Source organism: Thermobia domestica, chromosome 12 (assembly GCF_964235325.1).
Source record: "Thermobia domestica chromosome 12, izTheDome1.hap1.1, whole genome shotgun sequence".
Lineage (NCBI taxonomy): Eukaryota > Metazoa > Arthropoda > Insecta > Zygentoma > Lepismatidae > Thermobia > Thermobia domestica.
The window spans coordinates 194,863,863-194,888,032 of NC_137465.1; positions in this window are offsets into that span (position 1 = coordinate 194,863,863).

Below are 24,170 nucleotides of genomic sequence, written 5' to 3' on the forward strand. Positions count from 1 at the left end.
GTGGAATTAAGAAAGTGAGATGAAACGGGAGAACACCGAGAAAACCCACGCCTACGGTGTTTGTCCACTACGAAGCTCACTTGGCGTGAGCGTGGATCGAACCGATGACCCCATGCACCAGAGGTGAACGCCCCTACCACTGAGTCACCGCGGCCTCTTTTTCTACTTGCTGACATGATTGTTTGCAACGTTTCTAGAGTAAAACATTGATCATACTTATATTATCTTCCTGGCACCATTTGATGATTCAATTTGAGATGTTTACGAATTGAACATGTAGATTTTAACACGTGATCAAATATTACAAAATCTCTTTGTTGCTTCGTTAATGACCAAATTTCCATTATAAACTATATATAACTTACAAAGTTATTGTCGTCTGAAAATTCATTATCACCAGTATTAAACTTGAAAAATTCATTAACTTGCCTACAGCACATTAACACTTATTTCATCCTGTTCCGCTCCACCTCTCTCTCTCTCTCTCTCTCTCTCTATCTATCTATCTCTATCTCTATCTCTCTCTTTCACTCATTTAATCTTTTGGACTAAATTTAAGAATCTTCTACACTTTCTTTCAACTTGACATAGAAATACTAGAGTTTTCAGAATTTGAGATCCCAGTTGACCTTAATAAAAATTTTATTAACATTGACAATTTTTCAAATGACAGGTCAAAAATTAATCCTCATAAAATTGTTAACACTAGTATGAATTAGCTGGAACTGTTTGTTTTTTACTTTACAATTCATAATATAACGAGATCAAATTTTGACTTCACTGGTACATTAATCTGTGTGCGATTAAAAATTTGGACACTCAAAATATTTTATGAAAATTTATAGCGATGAACCAAATACATCTGAAGTTTTCCAAAAACATTTTCTGAGGCATTCAGGAGAGACAAAAAACTATTTTTCAAGAGGACAATAGAAGGTAAATACCAAATTTTAGTATATTACAAAAGTGACACAACTCATTCTCGTCAAAAATATTCATGTCCCCATGTAGACAACATATATATGTGAAGAAATAATATAAAACAAATTTTGCTTGTTTCTCTTCTTTTGTAGCTGGCATTTTTTTGCTAAAACGGTTTTCAATTAGAAATACATGAAGGGAAGCTCTTTTCCAGTCCCTTCCTCCATACATTGTGTTTCGAAAAATAATATTCCATGAACTGAAAATATTAGTCCAGACAATTGCATTGTTGTAAAAATAAACAGAAATTACCGTTCCATAATTAGTTGATTTATATTGTACACTGTACTATACTGTATATTCCTGCAAAATAATAGATGTAAGAAATAGAGCCAAGTTCTCCTTCATTTATAATTTCGTTGGGTACACCAAAGAATAAAGATCTAAAACGATTTCATTTCTTACTGAAATTCAGAAGTTGTAATATGAAAATTGCAACTTTATTGCTGACGAGAACTTACATAACAAAAGTCTTTCGAGGTGATAGCGTATAGAGCTTCTTTTCAGTACTAAAGTTCCTAATTTAATTTTCTGACTTTGGGAGTTCCATAAACCTTGGCATCGTTTCAGAATTCTCCCACAAAAGCTTTCAATTCTTTCAGAGATGATATAAAAAAGGTTTAACTACAGTGGACTTCAAATTGAACTTGTAATTAACATAGAAAACAACTCTGAAATGATGCCAAAGTTCTATGGAAGTCCGAAAATCGGAAATTTACAATTTGTAACTTTAGTGTTGAAAACAAATTCTATATAGTACCGCCTAGAGAGACTTTTACCTGACAAATTGTTCTCAGTACTAACGTTGCAAATTTCACTTTGCAATTTCTAAATTTCAGTAGAACATGGCATCGTTTCAGATCTCTATTCGTTTTCTGGTCTACCAAAGTGACAAATGTATTTATAACATTACGAGAATTTTGCTCTATTTTTCATATATATGTTTTTGGTGGTATATCTATTTTATGGAAAGTGTTTACGTTGATTTATCTAGTATCCCAGCACGCATGTACAATCCAAAGACCATATTCCATCAATTTTCAATGGGTGTAGAGGGTATTCCTTGCAGGATATAATTCTCAAAAATGTTTTCAATAGAGTTTTCAGATATACCTTGATTTCAAGATGGGTCCAAAACTCCAAAGTAGGCGAGAAGTGAACCTTCACAACAATGGACATCAAATGCTTCGGAGGAAAGGCAGAAGTATTAAAAAACTGGTAGCTCCATGTTTCCCTGTGTTCAGAATAACTTGTGATGATATGTATTTCGCCACGGTATATTTCACGTTTTCTTCACTTATAAGCGTGAAAGAAAACATCGCACCATGCGTTTTCCCTAGTATGAGAGACCGTGCTGCTGACGATCCTTAATACTTCCGACATCACGCCAAAGGATTCTGTGTTCACTGCTAAAGAGGCTTATCGCTTGCCTACTTTGAACCAGTCATAAAATCAGAGCATATCTCAAAATTCGGTTGATGTCATGTCTCGAAATTTCACCTGTGGCTAATAATTTGTACACCCATTGAACATTAATGAAATATGCATTTTTGGATTGCGTATGCGTGAATTCCTTTACAGTGATAAGGACCACCATCCACAGTCTCTCGAATTCGAAATAGGGCCTCTTGAAATTTTGCTTTTTGCAACTTTGGACAGCTCTAGCTCTGAAACTATGCACTTTTTGCCGCAGGTCCATAAGAACTTTTTTCTCTTATTTTGATGTGAGGAATGATCTCTTAAAGTTTGTCGGTGTAGTTCATTAACACCCTGTATATATATATATGGCCGGTCCCTTGGACTTATAGGGTTCTACCAAACAGAAAATTTACAGGTAAAATACTATGTAAAACATTTTTCCAAAAGGATGAGTGTGTGAATATAAGTAATTGTTGTCAGCGCACAGCATACTGAAATGAACTTTGAGTGATAGTGAAAGTATTGTGTCTGTAAGTATTTCCTTTCATTAGCCTCGTTTATGCGTATACTCCCCGTCGCTGACGCGCCTGATTCCTACGGATGCACCCTCCTCGCTGCCGCTCGGGCCCTCCTGCTGCGCTCCTACTCTGACTCTGTTAGATAGTATTCATGCTTTCAGTGGTCACCTAGCACAAGTTGGTTCGTGTTTTATGCATTGTAGTTTTTTTGCCATACGTTCACTCTCTCTCTCTATATATATACTAGGGATGGCAATTCCAGAATTTTTACTTTACGGAATCCTGAAAGTAAAATCGGAAAAATTTCGTAATTCGGAAAATTCCGGATTTCGAAAAAATCTGGATTTTGGAAAAATTACGTATTTCGGAAAAAAAATCCTTTTTGTAATCCTAAGAATTTTGTCCTAATGCAGAGAAACTAATTTCGTTTTTGTAATCCTAAGAATGTATCATGCAAGTTAAGCTAAAACTTACATCCTAAAGCGTACACTACGCAATTTTTCCATGGTTAATGAGATGTAGCCCACACTGAGAAAAAAAATTGTAGGTGTCGTACTTAAAAAGATAGGTTACATGCGTTATTCCTGTAGTTTTTAAACTTAACGTACAACAGACGTATAACTGAAAACGCATATTTTATGCTTTCTAAATAAGTGTTCCATCTATACGTACTTTCCGTATGAAACAATGTAGGCGGTAGGGGGGCGCGGTGGCTCAGTGGTAGAGCGTTCACCTCCGGTGCTTGAGGTCCCTGGTTCGATACCAGCTCGCGCCGTGTGGACCTTGTGGTGGACAAACACTGTGCTCGTGGGTTTTCTCGGGGTTCTCCCTTTTCCTCCCACTCTCTTCATTCCACCATTTCACTCATCTCTCATCATCGCCGTCTCCTTTAGCCTAACCAGCATAAGCGTGGGACGTAAAATTTAAAGATTTCATTTCATTTTTTCATTTCAATGTGGGCGGTCAGGATCTCACATACAAATGGACGTATATAACATATAGCTGACGAAGGTGCATATGTATGTAACATAAGGAAAACTGTTAGATGTCAGACATCCTGTAACAGCATGATGTAACACCTAAGGGCAGTGCCTATGTAGCATAAGGATAACGTATCTTCCGTACTGATTTCTATAGTAAGCAAGAGGATACCGTATATTTGTACAATATACCGCTGTACGGAGAACGGATTTTTATCTGTGCAAAAGTATGATGTACTCCTAATATTTAATTATTGCTTTACTGTGATATTGTCCAGAGATAAGACATATATCACACCGAGACAAACAAAATGATACAATTAAGATAAGATATCATCCGTAATTTCCGATAAAATCGTGAGAAACGAATTTTTATGAAGTTAAAATATGCGTCGCTAGTTGCCAATGTGATGCAACTGATAACTTTTATGCTAGAATATTATTATTATTATTATTATTATTATTATTATTATTATTATTATTATTATTATTATTATTATTATTATTATTATTATTATTATTATTATTATTATTATTATTATTATTATTATTATTATTATTAGTTGTAGTAGTAGTAGAAGTAGAAGTAGTAGTTTATGTAAATTAAAATAAAAATATGAGCCGGTTTTATCTATAGTTTTTTGATATCTTCTAACAGTATTACTATACTACTTGTAAATACGCAACGGCTATCAAGAACAAGGGCACATTAATATAAGTAATACTTTGCAGACTTTGCAGACTTTGCAAGAAAATAATTAACTTGGGCACGTCAGGCAGCACATCCATATTGCGTATTATGTTCGCAAGAATATAGGGATGCATTGAGACTCTAACAAAGAGCGTGGTGTTATTATGGTCGTTTGGCTAATTTTAATAAAGGTGAGCCTGATATATAAAGTTGTTAAATTCATATTACTACGCGAAGAGCTGCACGATGGAGACATTAACATTAATATTAATGGCACTAATGAGCACTTACATTATTCTAACGGTTAACCTCATTTTTGAGAAGATTCTTAGATGTTGGCCTATTAGTATGCAGTTACAAGACCCATACTTATCATTTAAAAGGAACGCGTTATCTGTGAAGTAATAACGATTTGCGTCACTACTGAACACTAACGTAGGGACGTGTAAAGTCGAAATCGGAGTCTGACGTAAGTGGCTTGTCAACTTCATGAACATTATTTTCCTTATTCACAGAAGGTTTGTTACCCGGTGCAAACATGAAATTTTTCGCCCCCTAATTTACATGTACCTATTGCATCTATCTATCTATTGCCCTTTTAGGCGCCCCTCCAACCACACGCCCGGGGCACGTTCCTTCTTCCTTAGTAGCGGCATGTATTCATATATCTCTATATTTGAAACAAGTCCTGACTGAGTGAGTGTCTGACTGACTGATCAACTTTCAGGCCAAACAGCTTAAGCTAGAAACTTGAAATTTGGACAACACATACCGTAGGTACCACTAGGAAAGGGTTTTTGGAGATTCGACTGGGCAGTAGCAGAAGAGGGATGGCAATTACTTTCTTAAAATGACCATATTAGTGTTACCCACGAAACGAGACAAGACGAGAGAAAAGTTTTATTGTATCGTCTCATTTTTTGTAAAAGTATCGCCTCGATTCTCAAACTGTTCTCTCTCGTCTTAAATCGATTCTAGTCAAGCATTTTCGTTTCTCTTCGAAAATGTCTCATCTCGTGTGTCATAAATACAGTAGACTACCAACTATCCGATCTAATGTTGCAGAAGGGCAAGTCGGATAACAAAAATGCCGGGTACATTGGAGTACTATGATCGTTGCTCCACACATACCATTAAAGACACACTTTTTACATCACATTCCGTCTTATTAATATTACATGAATACTCAGTACACGACAAGTAATTTATAAATATTTGTTAATATTGTAACATACGTTTAAACGATGTTACACGGAAAGGGAGTCAAAATGAATAAAAGGGCAGAATAAATTTAATAACATCTAATTTATTTGCAGGAAACATGAAAAAGGAGTTCTCAACTTTTGCAGGAAGCGGAATGAGACCTATAAGTTAGGTACCTCTCCGGCATTCGCCTGGTATGAATGAGGAAAACCCAGGAAAACCTCATTCAGAGTGGCTGGCCTGAAAAAGCGTTTAAACTTTTTCGACCGAGTGCCACCACCGGGAATCGAACTCGGGACCGCTCGTACCTAAGGCGAAAGCGTTAGCGACTACGCTACTCGGAGCCACCCAAAACAAATTGAAACATTAATGAAACTGAGGTATAAATCATGGTAATGTAAGTGAACATACAATAGAAGGTTGGTTCTAAAAATTCTGTCGTGGTGACTTACTCTTGGAAGATAAGGAAGATCACTAATCGTTCGGTTGTTGGACACTACGAATTGAAGTTGATCCCCGAAGCAGTTCTGCGAAAAACAACACGAGAAGTTGCAAGGAAACAGGCGTTGATCATTCGATTGTGGTATACCCTATGGCATTTTGAGAAACTAGAAAAGGTGAAAAGAATGAATTGACCAAGAACCAAAGAAATCGAAGATTTACATCTGCTTTACATTGCTGCTACTTATGAGAGACGAAAGCGATACATTTTTCGAACATATTCACAAAAACAAGGAAACTTAAACATTGTACGGTAAGCGACATCTCCTATCCATGTTTGAAGTTATATGACTAGTCAACCTTCACCTCGGTGTTGTCAAAATTTAGCATATATCAATAGATATAATACGTCATCGCTAGGCTTAAACAATGCATAGGCATCAAACCTACAATATTTCACTCATAACAGGTCGATTAATCAAACCTATACTACTACTACTTAACTCGTGTTTTAATACCATCCATCAACTGTAGCCTCTTTCGCCGCTCTCTGTTTCTCCCGCCACCATATGTACTAGCACGTTCTTCATGACGCAGTTCCTTTCAAGATAATGTTCCAACCAGTTTCTCTTCCTCGTTTCTATTACACCTAAAATTGATCTTTTTCTACCATTTCTAACACTTTCTCCTTCGTTTCCCGTTTGATTCAGCTAATTCTCTACATTTTTTACCAAGCACACATTTCCTAAAGCGGAAAATGCTCCCTAAATACCTAAGCTCACTATTTTCAGCAGATGCACAAATTGGGTACCATTCTATCTACATGAATATTATATATGTCGATTACAGGAAACAGCGTCTTACTATCTATTACCATATTTACTGTACAGTGATTAACTTTAAAACCGGAAATGGTTGATTTGTACCGCTTCCGGTTTGAATAATACATTCATCAGGGAACTCGATTCTTAACTATTGACTCTGTACACCGTGAAAAAAATTGATGGTAATCCACCAGATATTTCTTGAGACTGTTTGTTTCCTTGACGGATAGAATGAATATAGGGCTATAGAGTTTTGGTAAACTAAATTCATGAATGCGTGATGATGGAAGAAATACAAGAAAGGGAACCAAGACAACCACGGGAAAATTTGCAAACACAATAGTACCCATCGAAAACTCACATGACCTAGGTTAGAATACCATAGATATGAACTCTACCATTGAGCCATCAATCACCCGTTATTATATTAATATAAATTAATGAATGCCTTCTTATGTTAATTATTGAACAATTACATTGTATAGTTCGTAAAGTCAAAAATTATAAATTTGTATTTACTGTACACAGGTATGTTGACAATAAGTGAATGTTATCAGAATGGTTGTTGAGATTTCTTTTCCTTCACTGCCTTTTAGTGCAGTCAAAATAATGTTTGAGATATTTGTTCCTGATCTCTTCCTCATTAACCTCCAGAAAATATTTTAAAAATCTAGTTGCGGGATTTCTGCCATTTTGGATAAATAGTCTGAAATCTTGGATTTTTCACATGCACTTAGTTTATGCCACATAGCTTCTAAACTAATTAACGTAGAAGGATCATTCTTTCTTTATTATACTTATGATATTATAGGTAATGTAACAAGTTATTATCATTTTTCTCCGAGTAACCCTTTTTGCATAAGTTTAGGATAAAGTGAAAAATTGGGACCTGTATTAGGGTACATATACTTTTCATTGCTTCATACAACTTAACAGAGTAGAAACATGAAAAAAGTGCTCGAATAAAAGTTGTTGGAAATTTAATAAGCTTTAAAATGATGTATATATTTTCACTATATACATCGTAAGAGATGCGCGGCAAAGCTTTAAATGTCTTCGGACTGAGCACGATTTCTGTAGAAACATACGAATGAATCATTTAACACGAAGAAAAATATATTAAGCGATTTGAGACGGCTTTTCATTGCAATTCCCGGTAATTATCAACAGGTTTGAAAGTCCGACTAGTTTAATAAATAGTTCGTGAACAGTGGCGTCGGCAGGGGTGCGCAAGAATCCTGAAAGAAGACTTTCGCACTATCATTCTGTATGTAGGTCTATGTGTGATTTCTGGTTTCGAAGGGGAAGTCCGGAACCCCGGACCTCCTCCCATTGGCTACGTGCCTGCGCGTTACCAAATGTTCAGTATACCTTAAAGTTTTATCTATTAGTGCTTGAAAACATAAATTTAGAAAAAAAGTAAAAATGGTGATTTAAACAAGGGATTAATTATTAAAACTGAAGGAAAATATACTTACCGGAATTATTTGAGATAAATTTTGTATCCAATTTACAGCAAAACATCATATCCAGTTTCATGTTTTTCACTATTTTACTATACGTAACAGCTTTTATAATTGTACTTAGGTTCTTCTGCACATCTATTAAATTGCTAAACTTAAAAGTATTGTAGTTATAAAAAGGAAAACAATATACATTGATCACCAGTTGAATTATAGATACCTACCTAATACAATGTAGCACCAACTTTCGCTTTGATAACGGCAGCTACCCGCCGCGGCATGTACTCCACGAGGCGCCTGAAGTGTTGTTGTGGCACCTCAATCCATATAGGCTGCAAAATCTCCTACAGAGCTTGCAGTAAGCGGGAAGAGGTTCCACAGCCGAAGGCTCGTTCCATGGCGTCCCAGATGTGTTAGATCGGATTGAGGTCCGATGACCGTGTTGCCAGAGAGGTGTTGCCAGATCAGAGGAATGCTCATCAAACCAGTTTGGTGCCATTCTAGAACGGTGGACGAGTGTATTGTCCTGCTGCAAGATGAGGTGACCACCTGGATGTAACGGCCCCAAAAAATAGCATAACGTGATCATCCAGAATATCGCGGTAGCGTTTATCTATGAGGGACTGTGTTACACGTGTTAGGGGACCCATTTCATTCCATGTAAACATACCCCAGGTGAGAATATCACCACCACTGGCTTACACAGTTCCCTACTGTCACTATGGATCCATTTTCTCTTGAGGTTGGGGACGCACCCTTACCGGTTCATTGGCATGTACCAATGTGAAAGTGTCCAGGCAAATTTTCTCCACATCTCCACGGTCAAGAGGGACTGTTCCTTTGCCCATGCTAGACGTTGTTTTCTGTGTTGTGCCGTTAGAAGGGATATTCGAATGGGTCGATGGCTTCTGTACCCTATGGTGAGCAGGTGGTTGCGAATTGAGTGGCTGCTGACACGACATTGTTGTCTTGCATTGAATCTCTCCGCGATTTTACGCATTGTGACCCGTCTATCAGTGGCTGTTACGATGCAGACCACTCGACGTCTACCCCTGTCGTAGAGACGCCCCTGACTGCGGCAGTTTGCCCATGTGGATGCGGTTTTACCGGAAGTCAAGTACTAACGATACACCCTTGACACAGTCGCCTTTGAATATCCGAGTGAGGCAGCCACTTCCAAAATCGAGCCATCCGGTCCTCTGGCCCCTATGATTTGACCACGGTCAAATGCATTCAGGTCTTTCGTCTTGCCCATAACACACTGCACTGACAAGGATACCGAGAGAGAAAGTACCCTTCATTCACATGCACTGATGGAGTCTCTGCAAGACGGTTTCTGCAACTGTCCTGCTGTCTCTAATTTAACTGCTGATCAGTGTAAATGGCACCGCAAAAAGCCTTGTGATGATAAATGAATTTAAACTAAAGTTCTAAATATACCAGTGTACTTTGAGACTTACTTTTCTCGATGGCGTTTTGCAGTTGAATATCCATGGTTTTGTTAACTTCCCTCTCAAAGATTGTAGTTTTGGTGACAGCTTCGTCATCACTTCCTTCATCTGTATCTTCAATTAAAGTACTACTATTACCACATCCGTGTCTACTACTCTATCCACAAAATGATGTACAATCTAGCTTTCTTCTTTTGCAACCACAATTGTTTCAGCAATTTCCCTGGCAGTTGCATGTTATAAACTTTAACAAATCTTCTGGAGCAGGTTGTTCAAGTGTTGTTACAGGAAGAAGGCAATCACCACAAATTCTCCAGTCCCATTAGTTGGAGTATTCTCTTGTTTTTTCCACTGCTGTACTTGATAGAACACATGGAGACTATGCTGATTTGGAGTGTCTCTGCTGAAAGTTATGTGGTAAAACCTAAATGCATGTGAGAAATCCAAGACGGCAGACTATTTATTCAAAATGGCGGTAAACCCGCAACTGGATTTTTTTTATTTTCTGAAGGGTATATGAGGGAGAGATCACGAACAAATTCCAGAAGGTCCCATCTTTTTATTCTAAATGTCTACGTTTGGCTCGTTTTTTATGTAATATGACTGGACTACTTTGATCTGGTTAAAAAGTAGTGCAGTGTTTTGGAGTACCTGCAGGTGGGAACACGATAATGTTTGAAACATACTGGCGACTTTTTTGTGTTTGAAAATAACGCCTTCCTCATAAAGCAGTAAATAATTGCGGTTAACTAATAACAAGTTACAGTGATTCATTCTAGTGTATTTTTTTTACTATTTTAACAACTACTAGCTAGGGATGCCCAATTCCAGAATTTTTACTTTCCGGAATTCGGAAAGTAAAATCGGAAAAAATCCGATTTCGTAAAAAAATCCGGAATTTTCAGAATTCCGGATTTTTTCTGAATTCCGAAATTTTCCCGAATTCCGGATTTTGTCCGAATTCCGTAAAGTAAAAATTCCGATTCCGGAAAATTTGGGCTATTCCTAGTATATATATATATACTGAGGCTTCCTCAAGTCAATCTTCAAGTTGTAATGGAGCACATCATTTAGTGCATGATGTGCTAAAAGAAATACAAAGTTCTAACCTAACCTAAAAATGTAAGAAATATGTCAAAATTTGATAGAACCTTCTGCTCGAGTAATGCCAACTTATAATTCAAGGAACTAATCTATGTGTTTTCGATATGGAAATCTGCCACATTAGAAATATTTTGTGTAAGTCTCTGTTATGTTTCAGGAAGATAATTGATGTCTCTCATTTTTGTTACTAACATTTATAGCAAGTAAAAGATAAAAAGATTATTGAATTATAGCATTGTTGGCGAATTTTTACATAAAAATAATATGATCAAAATTATGGAACAAGTTTTCCTAGTCGGATTATGCTAAACGTTAGTAATTAATTATTTTTCATAGTAGCTCCTGAAAAATTATTGTAGCAGATGTGTTTTACTAGACATAGGTACAATACGAAGTCAGATAGGTACTCCTCTCTTAAACTCGATTAAGTAGTCCCCGAGCAGATTAACATTATCCTTGTATCTAACATACATCTTGTTCTGTTACCTGTATTTCATTTCATCATGTACTGTATATCAGGCCCATATATCCGAGGAGGTCGGCCCCCTAAGTTTTTACTGCCTCCCTAAAATTTTCACGGTAGGCTTGCAAATGAACTATAATATGGTTGGTTCGCCCCCCCCCCTAATTTCTACCGGACTGGCTACCGGCTGGTTGGATTGGGGCCCCTAAATTTTTGGGCTGGATATCGGCCTGCTGTATATTAGACCCTACATACCATGCTCAGATCACCTTCTGTGTGCTTAACCAGATAAATATATCAATCAAAAATTAATTCCTGATACTCATTTCCCAATGATACTAGGGGCCGCGGTGGCTCAGTGGTAGAGCGTTCACCTCTGGTGCTTGGGGTCCCGGGTTCGATCCCAGCCCCCGCCAAGTGAACTTTGTGGTGGACAAACACCGTCTGCGTGGGTTTTCTCGGGGTTCTCCCGTTTTCTCCCACTTTCTTCATTCCACCATTTCATTCATGACTCATCATCACCGTCTCCTTTAGCCTAACCGGCATAACCGTGGGACGTAAAACACAAAGCTTTTACCCAATGATACTACCAATAACTGAATACTTATAGTCCAAGAGAAGGCGTTATTTTCTGCTGCTCGCCCATCTTCGAATGAGAATAAAATTGCACTAAAAAAAAAGAAAAAAAAGAAAAAAGAAAAAATGTAAGGAGTTTACATTAGTTGTGAACAGTATTTTAACATATATGGTCAAAGACATGTTGAACAGTGTTTGTGTGCATTGTGCGCGCCATTGTGTGCGCCATCTGTTACACGTGAACTATCGAGACGATAATCCAGCTCAAGCCAAATCTTGTGAAATATAACCAATGTAACGGAAAAAATGAAATGAAATCTTTGAGTTTTACGTCCCACGATTATGCCGGATAGGCTAAAGGAGACGGAGTTAATAATTGCACTTGTGAGTTCCTGAAGATCAACTAGACCTATTCTATGTACGTAGACTATCACCCAGAATCCTGAATGCTCTTGAGGAACGCATCAGTGCAGCTACAAACTCCATTACATCAGTTACGCTTGACCAGATTTGGCTGGATTTGAATTATTGTCTCAACAGATCTCACGTTAACAGATGGCGTGCATATCGCGTGTTTGTAATTGCAGTCAACATTACTAAAAACAAATTTTTTGAGTTTATGTAACTACTGCGAAAGTTTGAGCAGAATAGAACTCTCAGTATTAAAAATATTCCCTTTTCAAATCAGGTACTATTTTCATGTTCACCCTGTATTTATTACTTTATTTATTTTTTGTTGTATTACTGTTTCAAGATCACTAAATAGCGAAATGAAAAATTCATTTTTCTGCTCCATAGTTTCCAAGTTATTCCAACTTAACAAACTGAAAATTAACGACAGAACATCCATACGTATAAGTTATGAATCAATTTACATGTTTTACAAAAAAAAAAAAAGGTTACATCTGGCAACACTGCGTGGTTCCTAATGTACTTCAATCATTGCTTCCTACTTTAAAAATATGCATAAATAAGGCTTCATTCTGGTATAACCATTATTTGTGTATCGCTTCAGGTTCAAAAATTTTACTTTCCCAAACTCCTGGTTGCATTGTATATTGGACACCTTGTACTAAGTGAATATCGAAGACTGTTGCTAGTGTCTTGTCTACACTCCCGAAGAATTTCTTCTCTCCTAGGTTAAATCTCGTTTTGTAAATTTATGTACAAATGTTATGGTCTGATGTAAGTGTTGCCAAGTCGGGGAAAAATCACGGCCAGCAACTTGTCCTTCTGTAAACAAGTACAATTTGTTCCAATTAGTTTAGATACATGTTTGTTTTTCTTTTGTTTATTTGAATCAGAGTAAGCGTCGTGGAGCTGGGAAAGTACATAGCACTTATTTCCCTGTTTCCGCTTTGATTGCTGTTACATCTTGCCTTCTAAAGGAGCCCAACTTCAACCTTTGATATCCTTAGTTTGCAGAGCTTCCGTTTAGAGGCACAAATAATACATTATCGATATTAAGCCTTTTATGTAGAAACGTAAAAGTGAAATGGATGCAAGATTTCTTTTGTTTACACTTTTACTTTTGTTCGTATTTCTAAATACATTTTTGATTTCGTTGATGTAAAATTGATCTTAAAGCAATGAATATATATTGTACTAAAAGTAAAATTATTGTTAGTTATATACAATTCTTTCATGTCTTTACGTATACGTTTTTCTAATGTAGGTAAGGTTATGACTTGAATTGATAGAGAGGGAGAGAGAAAGACAGGATTCCACGAATAATTTTTAACGGCTTTTCACTCGAAATTGGAGTCATTTCATCTTCCATTTAACGACTTTTGTATCAACTTGTTGGCAACACTGGCCGATGTCTTTTTTCTTTGTAATTTAATCTAAAAGTTATGAGGAACCTTCGACGTCACTAGAGATCTACGAAGGACGTGAAATAACCATACTTACATAACCAAACAATCATACTTTTTCTTAAAGTATATTGTGTAATCAGAGGGTAAAGTGAGGGGGAACGGAGTGGTACGTCATACCCTCACTTCCAAAATTATCTATAGCATACGTGCCTTATTAAAAATTACAATAGGCAAGGATAGGCACAGGAGACGGCGCGCATGCATTCCCCTACCTTTTCAGATCCACTTTTAGTCCTGTGTGTAATGACTTGTACGTGTACCTTCAAACGTTGATAAATGCTTTTCTTTGTGTTCGTTCAATCATTTTATCAATTTATAAACTTTATACTTACAAACAGGGGCGGACTTCCGGGGAAGACGGTGGGTTGTAATACTCAAGGATGTTATAGAATAGAGGATCTGCCTATATGTATCTTCAATCTATTAAATTAATGAAGCCAAGGAACAACCGAGCATCGGGAAGTCTGATTGGCTACTCTCGTTTTCACCATTGCCTGATTGGCTACTTTCGTCTCCGCCATGATTGTTGGCTCAAAACATTGCGATCTTATTGGGCGTAGTGGACAAAGTAGGGGTGACGAAACTGTGACGTATGGCTTCAAGATTTTGTTGTAAGGGCAGATCCTCTATTTTATAAGATCCTTGGTAATACTGCTACTTAGAGCTACTTTTGAGACCTCCAAACTCTAGGATTGGTTTTATTTATATATAAAATAGGAAAGTTTTCTCTTCTGGAGGGGGAGCTATCTCTCGACCCCTGGATCCGCCCTTGCTTACGAATCATGTAATATTGAAATACTGTTTGCGATTTAAGACTTAGGAGCACGAGTATTGTCCACGAGGCTAGAGAGATTTCTCGGTTCGTCTCGAAAGCAAGACGAGAATTATTGTTTCTTTCCCATTTTGTCTTAAAAGTGCGTGTTTCGTCTCGTAACGCCTACTAAAGGTGATACGATTAGTCTGACCTGTTGTATTACAAGTTTGCTTAAGTTCTTCTACAACAGTGTTTAGTATACAAAGAGTGCCCCCTTTAGTTATGTGACTTTGATTTCCTCTGTATGATGCCGAAAACAAACGTATGAACTATTTTTAAGTTAGACTGTTGCAAGCAGGAAGCTTGTTAGTTAAATTAATTAGTACGTACCCCAAGAGCAACGCCGGCTCATTACGAAACATTTTGTGCTCCATTCGTAATCGAACCTGAAATCGTTTAAACTAAACACATAATGAGACTAATGGTACACAATTAGTACAAATACAACATGTTTCTTTGATAACAATTGTTGCATGCAACATGAGTTGCAGTCTTCCTGATGTCGTGATGCTAATAGACATTCTGCACGTGTATTTATATTGCATGTGAGTTATAGGTTATGATATAATTCAGCAAATAATAAGGCTGTGAAAGATCCTGAAGTGAGAGAACTGTCTTAAAGATTGTCGACATCTGTCAAACGCATGAGCGCCAACGGAAAGAAAATGAAATCTTTGAATTTTACGTCCCACGATTATGTCGGCTAAACTAAAGAAGACGGTGATGACTAGAAATGAATAGGGCCCGAAAGTTGAGGAAAAATCCTCTTTTTTACGAGTGCCTGAAAACAAGGTCTAACATAATATATGTTCATTTTGGGTCACTGTAAGCCAGAAAATCGAGGATATTATTTGTTCTTTTTTATTTTATTTTATTATTATTATTTTTTGCCTTTTCCGGCGTTGTTTTGTTTTTTTGTCTTTTTAAGCTTTTCATAGGTTTTACGTTTTTTTTTTTTAATTTCATCTTTCGACAATAAATTTACTGGATATTGACTCAAATTACCACACCTCTTAAACATATTTTCTTTAGTAAGACTATCCTTTGGATTTGGATTGATTATTTTAACAAAAGAAACAGTGACCAAAGCTTAAAACCCACTTTATTTTAAATTATAATTTGTAACGGTTTCGGATATCTCTTAAGAAAATTAGTAAAGAAAATTCAAAAGATGACACGGGGACACTGTGGCTCAGTGGTAAGGCGTTCACCTCCGATGTTTGGGGTCTCTGGTTCGATCCCAGCCCGAGCCGTGTGGACTTTGTGGTGGACAAACATCGTGCTTGTGGGTTTTCTCGGGATTCTCCCGTTTCCACCTACTTTCTTCATTCCACCATTTCATTCATTTCTCATCATCACCGTCTCTTTTAGCCTAACCGGCATAACCGTGGGACGTAAAACTGAAAGATTTCATTTTCATTTTTCAAAAGATGACACTCTACAACGACTGTGCTGATAACACCAGATCTGAAACAATCACAAGTCGGATAAGGAGGCTTAACAATGTCCTCCAGCAAGGTGAGGTGAGAGGGAAGTGTTTTCTTATTTTAGTTTGTACTTCAGTTTGTGGAGGGACAAACTATTAGCCCACCAGAAGCTTGTATTTCTTGAGCATTATATTCATTAAAAGTGTAATTCTAATTAAATTGTCTTATTTTTACGTCCTTTTTTCCAGTTTTTAGGTCCTTTTGTAGATATTTTTAGGTCTTTTTATACGTCCTTTTTTAAGGCAATTTTTAGGTCTTCAACTTCCGAATCCTAGAAATTAATTAAATGGTGGAAGAAGAAAGTCGGAGAACCCCGAAGAAAAACCTACACTTACGGTGTTTGTCCATCACCAAGTTCGCTTGGCGCGAGCTCCCGCCGCTGGGAACAGTCCTGCCTCTATAAGTTTCCTTGGAAATGAAATCTTTAAGATTTACGTCCCACGATTATGCCGGTTAGGCTAAAGGAAACGGTGATGATGGGAGATGAGTGATATAGTGGAATGAAGAAACTGGGAGGAAACGGGAGAACCCCGTGGAAACCCACGAACACGGTGTTTGTCCATCACAAAGTCCGCACGGCGCGAACTGGGATCGAACCAGGGACCCCAAGCACCGGAGGTGAACGCTCTACCACTGAGCCACCGCGCCCCCATAAGTTTCCTTGAGCATCTTAGGATCTGGATATTCTACTTGGATCATTATACTTGCATATATATCTAACAACGAAATACAAGGACCTAGAAGGACCCACCCAAATTGATACAGAAATTAGCACCGATGATCGAATGAATATCAGGCAAATGAGCTAAGCTTGATAATTCAGTGGAGTTAATTGGAATTATAGATCAGCTGTAGCTGTAGCAAACTTCATAGAAGCTACATATCTGACATTTTGTCTTCCCTATTGAAAAGCGTTTATCTCTGGTACCTGAGGTCCCTGGTTGGTAAGAAAGTTTTTGGTGGACAATATGGTGTTTGTGGGTTTTCTCGAGGTTTCCTCTCACATTCTCATTCCATCAAATCTTCCATCATTATTTATTTTCTTTAATCATCGTTTCTCTTAGCCTAACGAGCATAATCGTTGGACGTTAAACTGAAAGATTTCATTTCATGTTTGTCTTTCCTATTTCTAATCAATATTTCCACATTTAAATAAAAATTGTGGATATTATTATTATTATTATTATTATTATTATTATTATTATTATTATTATTATTATTATTATTATTATTATTATTACTGAAGGTTTCAGAATTAAATGGAGTATATCAAGTTCCAGATAAGGTTAGACAAGAAACACGTATGACGAGCGAGCGGGAAGGAGGGGAGAGGCTGAAATATGCAGGGTTTGAAAAAGGGATAGGGAATTACCAGGTAAACAAAGTTGGAAACCACTGTTCTAATAGACTGTAGACCGATATAATAATAATAATAATAATAATAATAATAATAATAATAATAATAATAATAATAATAATAATAATAATAATAATAATAATAATAATAATAGTAATAATAATAATAATAATAGTTTTACGTAAGTAGAATGAATGATGAGTTCAATTTTGAGTATAAGTCCCTTTCAGCAGCGAAGCTATATAAGACGGGACCTACTGATTAACGTGGAATCCGAACCACATGAACTCCCGCCGGAAATCGAACCCGGGTGTTCTACGCGAAAGGCGCGCACGCTTACCGCTTAGCTACGAAGAAGTGCCTAAGTAGAATAAAAATTTGTCTTGTTGGAAGACATTTGATTCTCACATTTTAGACCTCCAAACTGTATGTTGTATGAGAATAATATATCTTGTGGAACAGCTATGTCCGTACGTCTTTTCGTCTGTCGGTCTATCGACATATATCATTGCGAAAACATCTATGAATTAGCGACGAATCGTTCTTATTAGGATTTAGTGTTATAAGATCCTCACTTAATCCTCTGTTTAAGCTGGAAGTGGAAGAAGTAAATATTTCCGTTTTCGGCATTGATCATCATAGAGCAGTAATCCATAACGAGGAATTGTTTCCATATGGATTCTGAATTCCAAGAAAATATTCCATTTCCTCTATTCGAACCAAAAATAATAGATATCCTCCACTTCCGGTTTTAATTTTTACTCTCCATAGTTTGTAAGTTAACCAAAGTTTCCGAGCTGAAAGGAATGTCACACGTTTAAAACAACTCTGCTGAAGACAGTAAACCGAATCACGCGAAACGTACATTTATGAATGAATAGAATATGGATAGCCATCGTTACTAGTGAAATTTTCCGGATCGACTCTATTAATGAAGTTAGACCATGATAACACTCTAGCTATCTATTGGTAAAAAAATTTTAGGAAAATAAAAAATTCGCTCTTCTTCAAGAGTTATCGTCTGAAGTAACGGATGGAATTATTGTCACCGGACTCACCGTGTCACGGAATCATCTTATGCGTGAACATAACAGATTGATTGCATTAGGAAATTCAGCCGAGATATTCGTTCTATCTATTTGTTCCAAGAAACAGAATTCAAAAATTTGCTTATGTTCAAGAATTATCGTCTGGACGCACGGACTTAAGTCATCGTAACCCGTAAACAAGTGGACGGATTGATTCCATTAACCAAATCTGGTTGAGAAGATTCTTCTAGGTACACGTATGTATTGCAAGAAAGAGAAGAAAAGAAAGCAGATCCAGAAATTTGCTTTCGTTCCTGTGCTATCTTCTGAAGGATTTATGCCCGTTTGGACTTTTTAAGTTTCGCCTTATGCCCTCAAAACATATGTTGACAGACAACCGATAACGATGCTATCTTAAGGTAGAACGGGAATTCCCGTTTGGCCTTTTATCATACGAGGGAATTTTCACTCCGTATCTGTAACAAAGAGGGATTTATTTTATCTTTAACTGCAACCTCTCTTCTATTTCAGACAAATTGAACTAAAATATCTTTCAGGATTTGTTTACGTTTTACACCGAGTACAAAGAGTCCTGATTCTGTTACCTCCCTAGTTTTGATATGAGAAGACTTGGTCTAAAATGTAAACAAATCCTGAAACATGGTTGGTGGAATAGGAAAAAGTTAGCCAATCACAGGCAAAGGATACTGAAGCTATCCTTTTGTTTTCATGTTTTCTCTGTTGTCTTATAGTGACTGATGAAGCCAATTTGTTGTGTGTTGAAACTGTTACACATAGAATATTGCTTTGTTCAGTAAATAAATTTTATTTTTAAAAATATGTAAAATAAGCAAGTATTAAAATATTAACCACATATGTAGAATGAAATATAAATAAATAACAATACAAACATAACGTATAATTTAAAATACTATTCTACTTGATCAAGGTACATTTCTTATCTCATTATCATTTCTTATTTCTTACTTGAGGTACAAATACAAGGCTACATGAGCAATTCCTTCACGGACGCAGGTAGTCCGTTGAAACAGTAATAGGAGTATTGTATAATTATTAAGTTTATTTCTGTGTATTTGCTCTGCTAACATTTTTATTAAAAGTCTTTGCAAAGCTATTGACCAACATAGTCATAACATAACCATACTACTCAGTCGCTTTGATGGGCCGCGGTGGTTCTGTGGTAGAGCGTTCACCTCTGGTGCTTGGGGTCCCGGGTTCGATCCCAGCCCCCGCTAAGTTAACTTTGTGGTGGAAAACACCGTGTGCGTGGGTTTTCTCGGGGTTCTCCCGTTTCCTCCCACTTTCTTCATTCCACCATTTCATTCATTACTCATCATCACCGTCTCCTTTAGCCTAACCGGCATAACAGTGGGACGTAAAACTCAATGATTTCATTTCATTTTCAGTCGCTTTGAATTAAGGTATCATTAAACATTTTTTTAAACATTGACGCAAATAATGCATTAACCTGAATACTTACTTTGATTAAATAATATTTTATTCGTTCAAACGTAGTCACCACTAGCTGTATAAATGTTTTACAAAATGACACTAAATTTTCCTATCATAATTTGAAAATTCCCTTCTCTGGAGTAAGGCGAAACGGGAAAAGGCCAAACGGGAAAAGGCCAAACGGGAATTCCCGTTTCGCCTCACAATGAAATTAACGTACACTATCTTAGCATCATGATCTGAAGGAATGAAAACAGGCATAAGGCGAAACGGGAAAAGGCCAAACGGGGAGAGACCGTCTGAAGTAACGGACGGATTTAAGTCACCGTTATCCTTGAATATCCTTGAATATGTTAACGGATTGACTACATTAACAAACATATTTGAGATACTCGTTCTAGGTACACGTATTTATTGCAAGAAAGAAGAAAGGGATATATCCCCAATTTTGGTGACAATCATTCACTTATTATCAGAAGTTGAAGTAGTGGTATTTCCACTATCACGTTTACATTTAAGTTAACAAAACAGTTTATTAAGTAATGACTTTCGAGTTAGAATGTCTTTTAGCTACCGATGAAAGCATACATCTTATGAAAAATTAAGTTTCATACTGTAGTGAATTATTCCTTATTTTTACATTCTGTATTTCTTAAAATGTCGCTCCTTAAAATAAATTAATTATCTCGTTGTTATCCACTATATAGTGTTACTTCAGTGTCATCTAAGAGCATTGAAAAACTCTATTTAAATATTTGGATTTCAGTTGGTTTTTGCGCAGACAGATATATTTTAGTTTGAATTATTCACAAATTTTCTCAATTATTCCTCTAAGACATTTTTTGAGTACAATAGATTGTGTAATTTTTAATAACACAAATTCTGATAACGGAATATTTTCAATCAACTTAAAAAGTTCGTTACTGAATTCTCTGTCTCTGTCTCTCTCTTTCTCTCTCTCTCTCTCTCTCTCTCTCTCTCTCTCTCTCTATATATATATATATATATATATATATATATATATATATATATATATATATATATATATATATATATATAAAACTCTTAAACATAACATGTGGAAAAATTTGGTACTCAAGGAAATTATAACTGGATAAATATATTACACGAATTGTTTAATGAGTATAATAATAAAGTACATAGAGCAGTTGGTATTAACCCTGTAGAAGTTAATAAGAAAAATTAATTCTCTTAAAGTTCGTTTTGACAATTCTCTTGGAGCATTATTAATTGATTTTTTTTAAATCTGGGCAAGTAAAAATTATTAATTCACAAACGAACTTATTCATGTAGATAGAAAACATGAAAGTCATCTGTAAACAAAAACACCCTTAAATGATGTGATTCACTACTATTTAATTATAACATAAAGCTAACTTATAAATCTTTAGTAATTTATAAAAACTATACATATTTATTTTACATATGGTATAAAATATTTTAGAATTGAGATCCTAAACATATAAATAAGTTAATGTCTTATAAACAAGTTCATAATGTTGTCGTTCTGAGATGTTACAAAATATTCAAGCACTGTGCATAATATTTATTTCGTAGTTCAACCATTTACCATAAACAAACTCACCTGCCATCTTGTGTAACCGACGAAGGTTTTGTTGTTTGGTAATTAATAATCTGCTATCGAAAGAATCTAACTTCTTTGAGGTGAACACTAAACAAACATTCTGGTGTTGAAATTTCATGAAATGAAACAAAGCATTTTTACTTTCGGTTTCACGAATGTTGATGGTAACAAATTTCAGTTACTTATCTGATAGCAATTCCCATTACCTGCAGATTGACTTTCACATGTAAACAAGCAGAGTGAAAGTGCAGGAACAACAGATAAACAATCCCAAAATTCACATCTATCGATTAGTTGTGATAGAATCTAATCACGAAGTCACACAATTTAAACATTAAGAGTTTCAAAATTGATGACGTAGATTTGTTAGCAATCTTAATTATTCAAACAGTACACATTAGCGAAATTATCGCAAAAAGAAAAAAAAAACTTCAATTACATACACAGTATGTCGAAAAAATAACGGAACTTCCTAAACTAAACAAAACAAATTATCAACTGTTTAGCAACTGTAGTTCTTTTTATTCAAAATACATCCCTTCTGCATCAATACACCGCTGAACATCTTCAACCAATGCTAGCATATAGTTTTTAATGTCCGTTTTCGGAATAACCTCAATGACCCTTGTCACGACAGACTGGACGTGTGCAATATTGTCATAAAATGTTCCTTTCATGGTCAATTTTAATTTTCGGAATAGGAAATGGTCACACATCGATAAATCAGGAGAATAAGGAGGATGCGAAGGCACACAGGTTAGATTTTTAGCTAAAAGGTCACGGACTGCGACGTTTCTGTGACATTGTGCATTGTCGTTCAATGAAGACCAACTGCCTGGCGCTCGATACTCGGGCCTTACGCGAACGATTCTCTTCTACAAACGCTTAATATTTACCATTAAGAGTTTGACCCTGTGGAACGAATTCCCGGAAGTATAACACCTTTGGATTCGTAAATACAAATCAACATTGTCTTCTCGCGTGACTTTTGAAAACACAATTTTTTCGCTTTCGGATAACCTTGGGACTTCCACATAGCACTTCGGCGTTTTGTTTATCGGTCGTACTTGAAGCACCAAATCTAATCACCGGTTACAATCGATTCCAGGAATGTTTTGTTCCTCTGGCTGTTTTAATCAGTGCCTTGCAATATTCAACGCGAGCAAGCTTTTGATCTTCAGTTAAGATGTGCGAAACAAATCTAGCGCAGACTTTCCGCTTCTTTAACTCCTTTGTCAAAATTTTGTGAATCATGTCCTTCGTAGTATTTAATTTCGCCGCCATTCATCTTACAGTTTAATTCGCATCATGGGCGATCATTTTACAAACTTGTTCCATCAACTCATCTCGATTTTTGTTTCTCGGTTTGCCTGGCTTTGGGTCGTCTTCCAAGGACTCAGGATCGTCCCAGGATCTCGTGTACCACTCGAACACAAGTGTACGAGATAAGCACTCATAACCGTACACTTGTTTCATCGTTTCGAGTGTTTGTGTAAATGTTTTACCTAGCTTAACACAAAATTTAATATTGGCACTTTGCTCCATCGTGTTTTCTTGACGAGGCGACATCAGATACACTCACTTTTCTTGCTATAACTTGACACTCTGTTAATCGATTCTCGTGATTGTGGTCTCGTTTTGTTCAGCAGATATCCAGCTTTCCGACGATATGTCGCTTCAATAGATGGAGCTAGTGGTTATCTGAAAGAAAACGTTCAGTTACTTTTCTGACGTGCTGTGTATTGACATTAATTTAAATATCTTTAAATAAAAACCATTAACTGGTAAGTACCAGAAGATGATTTTTGCACAAAACCTGAATTTTACATTAGATGTAAAAATTCTATTGATAAATTTATATTTAAAAGTTCCAAATCCACATTTAGAGATCAAGTTCTGTTGGAATATTTAGCAATTAACAATATCAGCAATAATGTGTGATGGCTAGCGCATGCACCTTTGATGCCTTTTGATGAAAACTCTGGAGCCCCCGAAAAATCCCTGAGAACGCACCTGAGCGCTGTGATATTATTAGCAGATTAATTTTGTATCACAAACCATAAATTAGGTAAGTTTTAGTGATAAAAATGATTGGTGTTAGTAGAACATTTTACGAGGGGCGACAAGACTTAGACCCTTATTTCTGAGAATTGCAAGAAACTAACGTAGTTTCAGCCTGTAGTACAATTGCATTCTAGCAGATAAATACGTTCTAAGGGAGCATGACCACCCTCTAGCTACTCCTGTGCTTGTAACATGACTAAATTCCTTTACTTTATAGCCAGCGACTGTGGTTGGACAGATGGTACATCTTAAACTGGATGATCAGATTGTCGGTTAATATCGTAATTAAATATTTCTAACTTCTTAGGCTGTGATGTTTGTAATGCTAAAGAAATGTTAACTTAAACGAT